We start from the raw sequence: 15,245 nt of genomic DNA, 5'->3' as shown, positions 1-15,245 counted from the left end.
TCTTTGAGTCCAGGCTTTGTCATTGCTGTTTGTGTGATTGATTGATGGATGGGTTGACTGATTTTCTCAAATTCAAATTCCACATCTGTAAAATGAGTTATTAATGTCTGTCTTGTCTACATCACAGAGTTGATGTCCACTTTTTAACTACCATAATGGACGCAAAAGCTCTTTAAATGGAATCTTTAAAGAACTCCTCTTTGTTCACCTTTACATGTAGTAATGATGATGTTTGTTTTCACTCTCCAGTTAAACTCTAAGCTCTTTCGGGTTTATATACACGATATTTCTTTTGTACCCTCCTCAGTACCTAAAACAGTATGTGTGTTAGATGTTCATTGCATGGTAATAATTAGGGCCTTATTTCTTTTCTTATGCTGCTTTTTTTTTAAATTAATGTAGCATTTTTTTGAAGATTTTCCCCCAGAAGCTATTGGGACATTAACTTCTACAAAAAGAGTATATTCCTTGACTGTATTGGCCCTCTTCTTTGTGTCTTACCCTCGGCATGTGCGTTGTTTTCCTAACATATAAGGTTTTGTCTCCTGGTATTTTTACTCTGCCCCAGCAATGGTGCCATCAGTGTGTCTGCTGACACTTAAAACCCTGTAGAAACATAGGGCCCAAAACCTTGATAGAAAACTAAGGCCCAGACGAGGTTCAAGTCCGTATAGTGCTGGTTTATCAATAGTGCTCATTGTGTGCTATCCACTGAAGCCTACGGGTGTTTAACTTCTTGCCTTATTTTTTTTTTATTTTTATGTCTTAAGTTTTTACTGTGAAATGACTGACTTTTGTCAGATACTCAATTTTATGAGGATTCTGGTTTTGAATCCAGTTCCTTTCTACTGTACCTTAAATTGTACTTTCCTTTTCACCCTGCTGTGGTACATTTGTTCCTAGACATCATCAGGGGGGACATGAGACACAGAAGATATTTTCTAATGTATTTCTGGAAAATTTAATATGGTTGTTCGTTTGTGTTGACTGTGGGTAGTATAGGGACATATAATCCATTTTAATTGATATTTTTTGTACATATTCTCAATTATTCCCCATTTTCTCCCCACCTCCTTAGCATGGTTTGCCACAAATAGATATACATTTTACCTAATGAAATGTATTTTCTTTACCAGGCACTGGTAAAGTTGTGTGTGAGGTGCTTTATGACTTGAAAACATGATTAAAGTATAATTCTGCCCTCAAGGAGCTTTATGTCTGGCAGAAGAGACAGACATCTTAACAGGAAGGATGTAATACTAACTGGGCTAAGACGTGTCTAACGTTAAAGGCACAAAAGTGTGCATTAGGAGTATGTGTGAGGGAAAGATTAAACTTGAATGAGGACTCTCACAAAGTCGCCAGCATACTCATCTTTCATTGTAAATTTAACCCTCAAATTCTTTCTCTCTGCTGAGGCGATTGTTCTTTATATACACATAAAGTTTTATATACGTGCACACTTAGCTTTTTTTTTTTTTTTTTTTTTTTTTTTTTTGGAGAGAGGGAGGAGAGTGCAAGTGGGGGAGAGGGGCAGAGGAAGAGAGAGCGAGAATCTTAAGCATGCTCCACAGTCCGCACAGAGCCCGACATGGGGCTTGATGCTGTGACTGCAGGGATCATGACTTGAGCTGAAATCAAGAGTCGGTCACTCAACCAACTGAGCCACCCAGGCATCTGCAACATAAAATTATATTTTAATTGTAATTATAATATACTTCTATGAATATATTTACTAGTCTATAAAATGCGTCCTAATTTCTGCCTCACCCCAACCCCTACCCCTTCAATGTTTATTTTATCATGATTTGAATAGTGTCAAGGCAGGATGAAAGAGGCATTTTTTTCAGAAGGTGACTGAAAACAGCAGGTTGAGGGATGATTGATATGTCACTCAATATTTAGAAAACCATGGGAAGGAGAAAGTTCTGTAGCATATCAGGAAATAGGAAACTATCTCACCAGTTGCTAGAAGTGGTTGCTCAAGCTCTTGGAAAATGTGCCTTCAGTAGATAATGCTTAAATCCTAGTATACACACACACACACACACACACACACACACACACACACACACACCACAGGAGCCTCTCTGCCTTATTAACCATTTATTCTTGCTGTCTTTTATTTGATGATTTATTTTACCTTGTTCTTTTCTAAATATTACCTCCACTGGGACCTAATTAGAACCCCCTCAGAATTCACAGAGTGTTCGAATACATGTGGGCTCCAAATGTTATCTTTAGACATTACAGGATATTAGAAACTAATTATGGTTATCCATTGTGTATACAGGTATATAAACACCTCTCTGCCAAATGTGTTGTCAGGTTGCAGTGAGAAGAGTCAAAGAAATAGTTCTCATTAGCTTTCAAATTTTGAAGGGATTTTTTTTTTCCTGGCGTGATAATATTGCAAGTTGAGACCTCTTAGCTTCTAAAGTAAGTGTCCAAAGCTGAAGTTTATCTTTTTTGTTAAATTAATGCTTGATTTAGCCCTCAAATTGTTTTCTGACTTTATGAGGAAAGTACTGCTTCTACAAAAGCAAGATTGTAATATGCAGGCATTTGTGGAAAAGACTGACATATGGCCCTTGAACAACACAGGTTTGAACTACGTGGGTCCACGTATAGTGGATTATTAAAACATAAATACAGGGGTGCCTGGATGGCTCAGTGTATTAAGCATCTGACTTCGGCTCAGGTCATGATCTCCTGGTTCGCAAGTTCCAGCCCCACATCGGGCTCTGGGCTGACAGCTCCAAGGCTGGAGCCTGCTTTGGATTCTGTGTCTCCCTCTCTCTCTACACCTCCCCCACTCATGCTTTGTGTGGGTCCCTCTCTCAAAAATAAATAAACATTTTAAAAAATTGTAAAAAAATTAAGTAGAGTGGATCAGTCAGTTAAGCGTCCAACTCAGGTCTTGATCTGAGGGTTGTGAGTTTAAGCCCCGCATTGGGCTCCACTCTGGGTGGGGAGGCTACTTAAAAAAATAATAAATAAATAAATAAATAAAAGTAAATACATAAATACAGCGTAGTACAATAAGTGTGTTTTCTCTTCCTTCTGATTTTCTTTCTTTCATATTTTTGTTAAGTTTACTTATTTTGAGAGACAGAGAGAGAATGTGAACAGGGGAGGGGCAGAGAGAGAGGGAGAGAAGGAGAATACCAAGCAGGTTCTGCAAGGTCAGTGCAGAGTCCAACATGGGGCTCGATCTCATCAACGGTGAGATCATGACCTGAGCTGAAATTAAGAGCCTGACACTTAACCTACTGAGCCACCTAGGTGCCCCTCCTTATTATTTGCTTATTAAGTTTTTCTTTTCTCTAGCTACTTTATTGAAAGAATACAGTATATAATACACATAATATACAAAATATACGTTACTTGACTTATGTTACTTGACTGTTTAGGTGATTGCTAAGGTTCCCAGTCAACAGTAGGCTATTAAGTAGGTAAGTTTTGGGGGCCTTGAAAGATATATACAGATTTTCCACTGCTTGGGGGATCAGTGACCCTGACTTCTTAGTTGGTTAAGGGTCAACTGGATTTCTTCTCTGTGGAATAGCCGTATTCAGAAAAGACATTTGATTCAAACCTCAGCCAATCAAGACATTTTGTAAGATTTTTAAAGCCCTTGTTCTCAAGAGAGGTAATAGATCATTGCTCTTTTCATTTACTTATTTATAATATGTAAAAATATTAAAATGACCCAAGAGTTGGTTGGCCCCTAGAAAAAGGACACCGCAAAATGCTGTGTCGGAAAGAATACTACCTCTAAAATCTTGAGATTCGGGTTCTAGTCTCAATTCTGCCTGTACTTGATCTGTGGGCCTTTGAAAAGTTGGTGCACTTGCCTCAGTCTCCTATTTCCACCTTTAAGAGCAAAATAATTGCAAACTGTTGATCTGGAAGACACCTGAAAATTGGCCCCCTCTTTTGTATTTTTTAATTATATAAATAATGTAACATTGTGCAAGGCCCAGAACGTGGAGCAGAAAAAAAAAATGTCACCTATAATTCTACCACCTAGATACAGGTATGATCTATCATTTTTGTGTATTCCCTTGTAATCTTTAGCTATTAGCATAAATTACCATAGTGCTATGTATCACTTGGCATCATACGTTAAGTATCGCTGCATAGTCTTGAGTGATTACAATTTTAAACCCTGTTTAATATTGCATTGAGTGGTTACACCGTATCTTACTTAATTATTCCATTATTTTTATATATTGCTGTGATTATCATTTTTATACATCAGTATAGCTTAGTCCATCAGCAATTTTAAGCATGATGTCTGAGGGTTGAGATATCAAGGTCAGAGGTTAACATTGTATAGTTATTCAAATCCACTGATGGCTTGTATGCTAGGGGATGTTTCCATAGCTGCTGCAGGAATGCATGAGGGAGTCAGTATCTTGCCTATCTTGCTGCTTCTGCCAGCATTCAATGTGTTGTTTCTTTGGTATTAGCATTTCTTTGGTTATTGTAAGGTTAAACATGTCTCCTCATGTTTCATTTGCAGTTACATTTTGTATGTGGCATTAGAAAATGAATACTTTGTGATCTTTGCAAGCCTATTCACTGCGAAGCAAAGAGGGTGTCTTTTAATGAGAATTGTGCCTGGCTTGTAGGAAAAGGTTCTAGAACTTTTTGAGTACCCCCAAGGACCTCTTGAATAAAGGGAAAGATACACCTCCTTCCTAAATGGAGATAGGAAGGTGGTTAAGGAGTTAATTTCCTCTACATTGCATGTCATCTGGGCCCAGCTTTTGAGGGTATTGTTCTCGAATCCTAACAAAAATGGATTCCAAAACTGTCTTGATAAAAGGTAGGCAGAAGAGCTAAGAGAAATTTGAAAACCAGGAGTGGTGAGGAATGGGGGCCAGCCTGGCCAGATGCTAAGGTGCGTTATAAAGCAACTATAAGTGAAATGGTGGTGTTGGTGCTGGACTAAGAGGCTCTCTCAGTAACATGACCACCAGCGACAGAGCCCCTGCATGTGGAACTGAATATGCAGTGAAGCAGCATCTCGAAACACTCCGAAGAGGGAGGACTATTGTAATGTCCTTGGGGTAGTTGGTAAGCGTCAATAAAAACAAGTTATATCATGAATATACATCCAGATAGACCCTAATATGAATTATGGGTCATCTTAGACCATTGCAACAACACCTAGAAAAGGCTTAAAAAAACAAACAGATTTCTTAGATGTCTAGTAATTGGAAGCAATACTTTTTTAATTTAGAACTGGGGCTTGCAGAATGTTTCTGTGGATGGTCAGGTAGGAGCTGTTTTAGCCTTTGAGGGCCAGGTGGTCTCTGTCACAACCACTCTGTCTGCCATTGTATCACCAGAGTGGCCATGGACATCAAATATGCGTCAAAGAAATAGAAAATATGCATTTATAAAAGAAACATAATACTTTAAGTGTCAGTTTCCTGACACAACTGTTCCCAAAGTAAATTTTCTGACGCTTCTAATTTCTTGCCAAACTGTGTGTGAAAAGTAGTATCTCATTGTTGTCCTGTTTTGCATTCCCTTACTATTGAAGTTGCCTACATGTGTGTATATTTTATTGTTATCTATTTTTGCTCTATTTGTTTGCCATTGAGGTCTCCTCTTTGGTGAATTACAGGTAGGGTTAATTTATCTTGCTTATTTTAGCTCCTTTGTCACCTGATGTCCCAAGGCCCTGGAGATCTGTTTGGTAACTCTAGCCCAGTGCAGACCAAGAGGGTGCCATTTTGCTTTGTGAAATATAACTCTTCTTGTGACTGTGTGTCCTTGGGCCTGGGGCTTGAATTTTAGCTCAGACCTCATCTGTGTCCTAAGCTGGCTGCTCTCCAGTAGGCTAAAGCTGGAGGACTGCTTTGCCTCTTGGTCCAGAGCTCAGCATTTGCTTGTGTTGACCTACTGCTTAGGCTGTCTCTACTTCCTTTAAAGTTAGTTATTGCCTGAGTATTACCTGAACCTGCCTGTGCTGCTGGGGTCCTGAAATCCACTCACGGGCGAGGTCTGCCCTTGCATGCCTGTCCATCCAGGTGAGCAAGCCGAGAGCTTGGGCCTTACTCCTTCTAATCGCACAGTTGCATAGAACTATCAGTCTTATGTTTCATTCCTGCATTGTGACCATTATTTCCGTTTTCCTGGAGATATGGCTGAGAAAGTGCTGAAGTCGCTTGCACAGAGCCACACAAACATTCTTAGAGGACATACACTGTGAGATTACCGAGGTGAAAATGTCATTTTCTCGGTCCAGAGTGTCCATGGCGTTGGTATGTTGCAAGCACAGAGGCCGTCTCTGCCCCTCCCTGCAGTCTTTCCATTGTTCTATGTGCTACAGGAACTGAGACAGTTATGACAGAGTGGAGCTGGTTTCTCTTCTCTTTTGGACATGATTGTTTGTTACAATTCTGATCACCATTTCTTCCCCTACATTATAAAATTGTAAAATTATGGCTATATTTATATTTCCTTTTGCTGCCTGGGCTTGAAAAGTCCCATTTGGGGCGCCTGGGTGGCTCAGTAGGTTGGGCGTCCGACTTCAGCTCAGGTCATGATCTCACACTCTGTGAGTTCGAGCCCCGCGTCGGGCTCCGTGCTGACAGCTCGGAGCCTGGAGCCTGCTTCGGATTCTCTCTCTGTCTCTCTCTCTCTGTATCTCTCTCTCTGTCTCTCTCTCTCTCTCTGCCCCTACCCCTGCTCATGCTGTGTCTCTTTCTCTGTCAAAAATAAATCAATGTTAAAAAAAATTTTTAAAAAGAAAAAAAGTCCCATTTGTAGCTTTTGTTTGAAATTCCTTTATTAACAATCTCTATATGTATATTACAAAATGCTCTTGTGTTCCGTATTTCTCCTGGTCTTCATAAGCACACGGGAGGTACTCAGAGCAGGGAGTGTGGTCTGCATTTGGCACATGAGTCAATGCAGGCCCAGTGTGGTCCTGGGAGGCGCTGGCCTGAGGCCACCATTGGAGCTGGTACCCCAACTGCCATTAGATGTATGACCATGCTTCTCCTGACATTTTTCTTCCTGTCCCCAAAACTGCTTCTCTTTTATGAGCTGCAGAGATTTTCTTGTCCAGGACATGAAGAAACTAATGACTTTCCTTGAGAGAGCTAAGCATTAGTGCATTTGCCTATTTCTTTCACTCTGTGACTGAGTGGCCTGAGTGCTTTGAGCAAAGAGAGTGCATGTAAATATTCCCCTTTCCTTCAGACAGTGAGGCAGACATTTGCAAAGAAGATGGAGTCCCTGAAGAAACTGTGCCTGTTCTCTAGTATTCTTAACAACCACTGCAACCACGAGTTAGATTTTTTTTTTCTCCCTGCGGCTTTCCAGCTGGAGGCTGCCATCGTACATAGCGTTTGGGGGTCACTGATCCCTGTTCCTATTTTAACTATATGAGTTCTGTGTATTATGTGACCTTTGTGTTCTGACCTTCAGATTTAGGGAACTGGAAATTTAGGAAGTTTTGTTAGGACTTAAATCCAAGTAAATTCCCTCGTGAGTACAAAGACTCATAGAGATGTGGAATGTTACAGTTTAAGGGGACTTTCGTCCATGTGGCCCCTTAATTAGAAAACGTGGCCATTTAGGGACAGAGCTGAGGCTAGATCGCTGAGATTAGATGATCCTTCTACGGCTTTGCTCCGCATCACCGAGTGCTGCCTCTTCCCATCAGAAGCGGGGCTCTGAAGGCTGGTGCTGTGTGGGCTCTGTGTGCGGCTCAGGTCCCTAGCGAAGATCTGAGCTCTTCCATCAGCACTCAGGATTTGTTTGCACAATGAATGATTTGAACCTGTCTCTTTTGTTGCTATTATGTCATTATTGTTGTTGGCAAACAATTGTAAGGATAACGTGGGGGATTTAGTTGCTGTTTACCATGGGAAACAAACCCCTCTAGGTATTTTAGGCAGGAAGGATTGAATACATGACATTAGGTGCTTCTAAATAATTGGAAGGATCATATCCAGCGGGCTCAAGCCTGAGCTTCCAGTAAGAAAACCCAGAACCACACAAGATTGTTACATTTTCCACAGTCAGGACTGCAGAGAATCATGAGGCTACCACAGAACTGTTGGCTTGAAGAATGCAGTGCCGTACTTGTGATTAAGAAGCCACGGTCAGTTTCTCAAATTCCACATATGAGTGAGATCATATGATATCTGGATTTCTCTGACTGCTTATTTCACTGAGCATAATACCTTCCAGTTCCATCCATGTTGTTGCAAATGGCAAGATTTCATTATTTTTCATCACTGAGTAGTATTCCATTGTGTGTGTATGTGTGTGTGTGTGTGTGTGTGTGTGTGTGTGTGTGTGTACACGTCTTCTTAATCATTCATCAGTAGATGGACATTTAGGCTCTTTCCATACTTTGGCTAATTGTTGATAGTGCTGCTATAAACATTGGAGTGCATACGCCCCTTCACATCAGCATTTTTGTATCCTTTGGGTAAATAACCTAGTAGTGCAATTGCTGGGTCATAGGGTAGTTCTATTTTTAACTTTTTGAGGAACTTCCATACTGTTTTCCAGAGTGGCTGCACCAGTTTGCATTCCCACTTACAGTGAAAAAGGGTTCCCCTTTCTCCGCATCCTCGCTAACATCTGTTGTTTCCTGAGTTGTTAATTTTAGCCATTCTGAACGGTGTGAGGTGGTACCTCATTGTGGTTTTGATGATTATACACAGTTTAATGACGTTCTTTCACTAAATTGTGACTTTTGGCTGTTTGGGTAACTTGCAGTGGTAAACTTGACAAGATGAAATTGGTACTAGTTAACGAAGAATAACTAATAAGTCAAGGTTTTGTTCATAATGTTAAAAAAAAAAGAAACCAGGGTCAGGAAAGTAGCCACTGGACCCTGAGACATGGAGTCCAGCCACTCCTCCACCATAGCTGCTTCCTGAAAACCCCAAGGCTACAGGTGAGATGTGGGAATATGGATGCAGAAAAATCCCATCTCCGCGGCCATGCTTCCAGCAGAAAACAAGCCGGAGCTACAGGAACATGGCCTTTGTCTTACTTTCATCTTCCAAATCTCAAGCCAGTACAGATAACTTGGCAGAATCTCTTTTGTGATGAAGCCCTTCCTGCAAGCCCACCTTTGCAATATGGCAGGTTTGCGTGCTTATCCACCGTATTCAACACAGTAAGGGTTACAGTTTTTACATTTGGGGCATGTCTTCCATGAGCCTTTGTGTGCAGTGGATACCACACTGAGGATGGATTAATAATTCTGTTCTAGAAGACCTCTGTTTGTCAGTGCAATTAATTATATAGCAGAAGGTAATGCAACCACTTTACTTTAGGGAATCCCTAAGGGAAATTCCTATTTATCAGAGAAAATGCCATAAGGAGGGAAGATCCTGAGCTGGGAGAGTATTCTAAACTGTTTTGGTTTGAAACATCTTGGAAAGTACTACGAGAAGATATGCAATATGATGATATAACAGTGCTTACCATGTCTGGGGGGGAGGGTTCCGTCTTTGGCAAAGGGTTGTCGACTTTCCATCTTGTACGCTTCCCCCCTTCCCCCACCCCTGCAGAATATACATTTAGAATTTGCAATGGAAATCAATATAAAATAGTTTATTTAAAATAAATACGATAGACTTATAGCCCGTGGGCCTGCATTGAATTCTTTCAACTTCGTCTCCCTTAACTCGTGTAACCCCTATTTAGAAATGTAAAACAATTATAAGTGATCTCTATCACCTTTACTCTTGTACCCTAGTGAATACATTTGGACACATTTCAATTTCTTGTCTGCTCCCTTATTTTTCCTGTTCCAAATTATGAATCAGGCCAACCTGTTGTCCTTCTACTTGAAATCTTTGGTAACATTGGTGAAGGTAGGAGACAGGAGTGAGCAGGTGGTAAAGATGTAATCGAAGTAAATAGTGTCATTTCCTAGGGCAATATTCTTTGCTTCAGAAGAAAGGCTGAGTGTGTAGGGTAGTTGGTACTAACTTCTGCTAGATTTCTGCTGTATCTTGCATTCTCCTACTCCTGTAGAATCTTTTTAGTACATTCTTTCCTTCTTTTTGGGAAGCACATGCTTCTGGAGCAGGGAAGCCCCAAAGCCTCCTCTACTTAACACTGCTTACTGCTTGGCCCTCTTAGCAATGGCAGTAATAAAGTCAAAGTATGGGAAGTCTTTGACCTTTGGGAGAAGACACTACCATATTCAGAATTTTCTTGAATGCAGCGACCGAAACCACGTTATCACAGTATTATAAGTAAATGACTATATATAGTCATTTGGGGCTCCTGGGTGGCTTACTTGGTTACTTGGTTACTTGGTTAACCTCTGACTTCGGCTCAGGTCGTGATCTCGTGGTTCGTGAGTTTGAGCCCCGCGTCGGGCTCTGTGCTGACAGCTCAGAGCCTGGAGCCTGCTTCAGATTCTGCTCTCCCTCTCTCTCTGACCCTCCCCCATATCACCCTCTGTCTCTGTCTCTCTCAAAAGTAAATACAAACTTCAAAATATAATAAAGTGGGACACCTTTGAGAGTGAAAAGGGACACTGTTAATAATTACATCAAAACAACAAGCATGCATTGGATATCTGGTCACCCTAATTATAATGAACTGTGGAGATTGATGTTTGAGATATGAACTGACATGAAAACAGATCTTAATTCTTTATATTCACCAAACTTTAAGCTTACCTTCTTTTTATGTAGTACTCAATTGCTGAGCACTGATAATGGAATAGATTCTGTATTAAGGAATAGGAAAATAAAAGAAGATGCCATCTTTGTTCTTTATTTACTTGCAGTGCCTGTTATAATATTAGAGCAGCAGGTTTTCAACCTGGCTCATAGCATGGCCCACATAGGAAGTCTAGGAAAGTAATGCATTTTGGACTCCCCCCCCCCACCCCATCACATTGAAATGTATTCTGCCAAAAATTTAAATAAGGTTCAAGGAACTGTTCTATCAATTTGTTTATTTTATTCTTGGGATTTTCTTTTTTTAAAGTATTTGTTTATTTTTAATAAATAAAGACAGAGAGACAGAGTGTGAGTGGGGGGAGGGGCAGAGAGAGAGGGAGACACAGAATCCGAAGCAGGCTCTGGGCTCTGAGCTGTCAGCAGAGAGCCCAACGTGGGGCTCGAACTCGTGAACCGTGAGATCACGACCTGAGGGGAAGTCAGAGGCTTAACCCACCGAGCCACCCAGGTGCCCCGTCAAATTATTTTAAATATCTGGAGGGCTGCCATGTATCCGAGGGCTTGTGGTTCCAGAGGGCAGGGGTAGGACTGACAGATGTTTTTTAAGAGAGCAAGGGCTTCAGCTCCACATAACTTTTTATGTGTAGTTACAACTTTTCTGCCATGGAAGGGACTGTCTTGTGAGGTAATGAATTCCTGGTCATTAGATACGTATAAGCAAACTCACAGATGGTGATTACATTTCAACTTTAGTTCATCTTAGAAGAAATATCTTCATTAACAGTTTCATGCTTCTGGGATATTAAAATTCTGTATTGGTGAATGTTGTTGCCTACTACCTTACAAATCTAAAGCGTGCTGTGTGCGTGCATGCATGCGTGCGTGCGTGCGTGTGTGTGTATATGTGAGTGATTTCCCCAGAATAATAGCCGACCTAGTGCCTTCTTCACATGTTGCATTGTCTTTTATGCAAGGTGGCCTGTAATTGATAAAAATGCAGGAGGCACAGCATCAGTACTCTCATGGAGGGAGATTTAAAAGGGAATAACATTCACCTATGTCATTCTGAAACTGATCCAAAACAGCCTGGCTCGTTTTTACTCAGCTGCCATTGGCCAATGCCTCCACAGATTTTGTCTCTGTTTCAAAATCTTGAAATAAAAGTGGAACAACTTCCAACGTGACTTAAGAAAAAGGTCACCAGTTGAAAATGGTTTCAATTGTTTTGCTATTAAATGTGAAATTGCAAAACTAGCATCTCTTACTTAATTTGAATTTATAACACATTCTAATGAAAAGCCGGTTTGTTTTTCATACCATTTTAAGTACTGAGAAATTTCTCCGCGCTCTTGGACTGGTGTTAAAGAAAATTTATTATTTCAGAGCATATGATGATGCATGAAGTTGAAGTTGAATCTCTTTGTTTCCTAAAACTGTATGTCATGGTGCTTGAAGGTTGAAAATCTGTATCTCTTCTCTAGCCCCCTTTATTTGTCCGATGTCCAGGCGTTTTTATTTAATTTTGCAATATCCTTATATTTTAACCCTGGAGTAAAGCAGATTTGGGGTTTGACAAATTTACGATGAAAATTAAGTAATAGGGAAACAAAGATTGCATCGGAAACTTTATAACACTATTGCCCAAACTCAATAACAGTCATTCAAATGACAGTGTCTAAACTCTGAGCAAAGGCTGTAAGCTAGTTTATAATCAGTAGTTGTGACATTAGGGTACAAAGAGCATAGTTGACAGGTGACAGGTTTTTGAGCAATTTAATGTTTGGAAGTCTCAAGTATAACGGTTAACACTGTGTCTTGTTGCTGTGATCACTCTTAGTGGGTTTATGGCCTGAATAAACATTGCCTCATAGAGTCACATGCAGTATTGTCCCATGAAAATATGGCCTGAGATTTGTCAATGGTGGCTTCCTGTTCAGTGAAGACAAAATTAAATATTTCAACTTCACCAACTTATAGCTAAAGCAGAATTTTTTTCTGTTGCTCTATTTGTTTTTATTGGGACATCAAAGTGATTTTTTTAAGTGTATTTATTTATTTATTTATTTAGAGAGAAAGCGAGTGGGGGAGGGGCAGAGAGAGAGGGAGAGAGAGACAATCCCATGCGGGCCCTGGGTTCTCAGTGCAGAGCCTAATACAGGGCTGGATCTTAGGAAGTATGAGATCATGACCTGAGCTGAAATCAAGAGTTGGAAGCTTAACCGACTGAGCCACCCAGACGCCCCGAAGAGTGAATTAAAACCATTTTTTTTTAAATGTATTTATTTGTTTTTGAGGCAGAGAGAGAGCCTGAGCAGGGGTGGGGCAGAGAGGGAGGGAGACACAGAATCCAAAGCAGGCTCCAGGCTGTGAGCTGTCAGCGCAGAGCCTGATGTGGGGCTCGAACTCATGGAGTGTGAGATCATGACCTGAGCTGAAGTTGGAAGCTTAACTGACTGAGGCACCCAGGCGCCCCAAGAGTGAATTTTTAATAAAGGAAAGTCCAAACAAAATATTAAAAAATCGAAATCAGTTAAAACATCCCTCAAACTACTAATAAAATTCTATGACCTGTCTAATGGGCATGACAGACTGGTAAACACTAAAACATAGTGTTTACATGTTTTCAAACAAGTTGGAGCAGGCTGTCGGGAACACAGACAAGTGAACAGCAATTAAACCTGAGTACCTACTCCTGTCGTGGTGGGTTTGGAATGAGAAGGTTTCAGGTGCTACCAGAGAGATCTCTAGGCCTCATTAGCGATTGTATTCGTGGCTTTTCCACACTCTTGTGTTTCATCCTCGTGGTGGGGCGAGATGTAAAGTGGGATTTTAAAACCTGTATGAACCAGGCACTCAGAATCTCATCCTTGTAAATTCAGATTTCCACATTTAGTAGATTTTCTGAGTGCAAAGGCTGTAGGTATTTTTTGCCCCTTTCTCTTAGCCTTGGACAGAAAACTACCTGTTGTTAGAATCAGAGTCTTAGAACAAGCCTTCTCCGTTGGGGCGCCTGGGTGGCTCAGTCACTTAAGTGTCTGACTTCGGCTCAGGTCATGATCTCGCGGTTTGTGAGTTCGGGCCCCGCATCAGGCTCTGTGCTGACAGCTCACAGCCTGGAGCCTGCTTTAGATCCTGTGTCTCTCCCTCTCTCCACCCCTCCTATGCTCCTGCTCTGTTTCTCTGTCTCTCAATAATAAATAAACGTTAAAAAAATTAAAAAAACAAAGAAGAAACCTCCTTAGGAACATAAAATGTTGTCATGAGAGGGGATTTTGGAGATCGTCTTCTTAATGCTAACTATTGTAGAGCTGGAGAACTCATGGTCCAAGGAGGGTAAAAATCTTCTTGGTCACTTAGCCCAGCGGAACCATTGCTATGGAATGTGACCTAGAGCACAAGGTTGGGGGTCACATGACCTCTGTGCTGATGTTCCACAGCATGGATACTGACTCTTGGAGGAGAGATGCTTTACTCTTGTGTCCATTTCCATGCCTTTGCCCCCCTTTTCCAGTTATCATCCAATAATCAATAGACTTACAGGTTTGCTTATTGAAACTTTGCTACCGCAAACGCTTTTTGGGAGCAAAACACCTGGGTTTGAATCCATCCCTGATGGTGATTACCTGCTGTGTTACCTTGGAAGAGTTACTTCAGCTTCTCTAAATCTTGGACTTTGGATTTTCAAATTAGAAGAACAAATGAGTCCCTACAGTTTGTCACAGGGGGACTCTATGACTTCTTGGCCAGTGTCCCGGCTGTTGCCACCCAAGTCTGTTTTTGACTGATGAGAGTTAGTAATTGCTTTGGTCCCATTCTGCTTTTTACCTTCTCCTGAGTGTCCTCTTCCAGTACTATTGTTTCCCTGTCAGAGTTGATGGTTCCCTTTTCGTGCGACATTCTGAATCTGAAATGAGAGCTCAGTGTGGACATTGATCTCTGTTCTACTTCGCCTCTTTATCAGAAACCGGTGCTTACTTGTCTGGACTGATGCTTCTCCGCCTGCTGCTTCTCCATTTACCTGGGATCTGCAATGAAGTGGGGCGTTTCCCGTCACCAGTGGTGTTGCCACTAATGAGGATTGTGCCTTTAGCATTAATTTGTATTCATACTAACCCTGTGCAAGGCAGGTTGGTATTTTCTGCGTGGATTCCTATCCTGTCTTCTTTCACTTTATACTCCCTGGTCAGTGGGACTCAGGAGTTAAGACAGGGGTGTAAGAAACCTGAGTTCACTCAATTTGCAGACTTGTAGGAGGACATGAGCAGTGGAAGCAATGGCAGCAGGCATCTTTTGTTTAATAGATAGGGAGAGACACTGCGGTTCAAGGAGGTCAAGGGACTAAAGTCACCATCGAGTTGATTAGTGGCTGAGCTAGAAATTACATCCGAGTCCTCTGTATTTAAGTCCAGAGCTTTTTCCAGTATTTCCAATTGTGTCTCCGATAGCCTATATAAAGGTTTGGCATTTCTGCAGAGTTATTCTGTAGTCACCCCTTCCAAGTAATGCCAGCTGTCCATGCAGAGAATGGGGCGCTTAGCCAGTGCTGGGCCAGAG

General features: G+C 41.2%; 1 protein-coding gene and 1 long non-coding RNA gene across 7 annotated transcripts in view; one reads left to right on the top strand and one right to left on the bottom strand.

Annotated features, from left to right (window-relative positions):
* Positions 1-15,245, top strand: part of LOC123611099 (LIM domain containing preferred translocation partner in lipoma) — a 680,366-nt gene that overhangs the window by 207,298 nt on the left and 457,823 nt on the right. The window lies entirely within an intron of this gene.
* LOC123611105 lies at positions 378-7,366 on the bottom strand. The gene is made up of 2 exons (XR_006718435.1): positions 606-7,366; positions 378-557 (listed from the first exon to the last, which is right to left on the bottom strand). It is a non-coding gene; the product is annotated as an uncharacterized LOC123611105 (long non-coding RNA).

The sequence above is a fragment of the Leopardus geoffroyi genome, chromosome C2, assembly GCF_018350155.1.
Source record: "Leopardus geoffroyi isolate Oge1 chromosome C2, O.geoffroyi_Oge1_pat1.0, whole genome shotgun sequence".
NCBI lineage: Eukaryota > Metazoa > Chordata > Mammalia > Carnivora > Felidae > Leopardus > Leopardus geoffroyi.
This window is presented reverse-complemented; position numbering and strand designations above follow the sequence as displayed.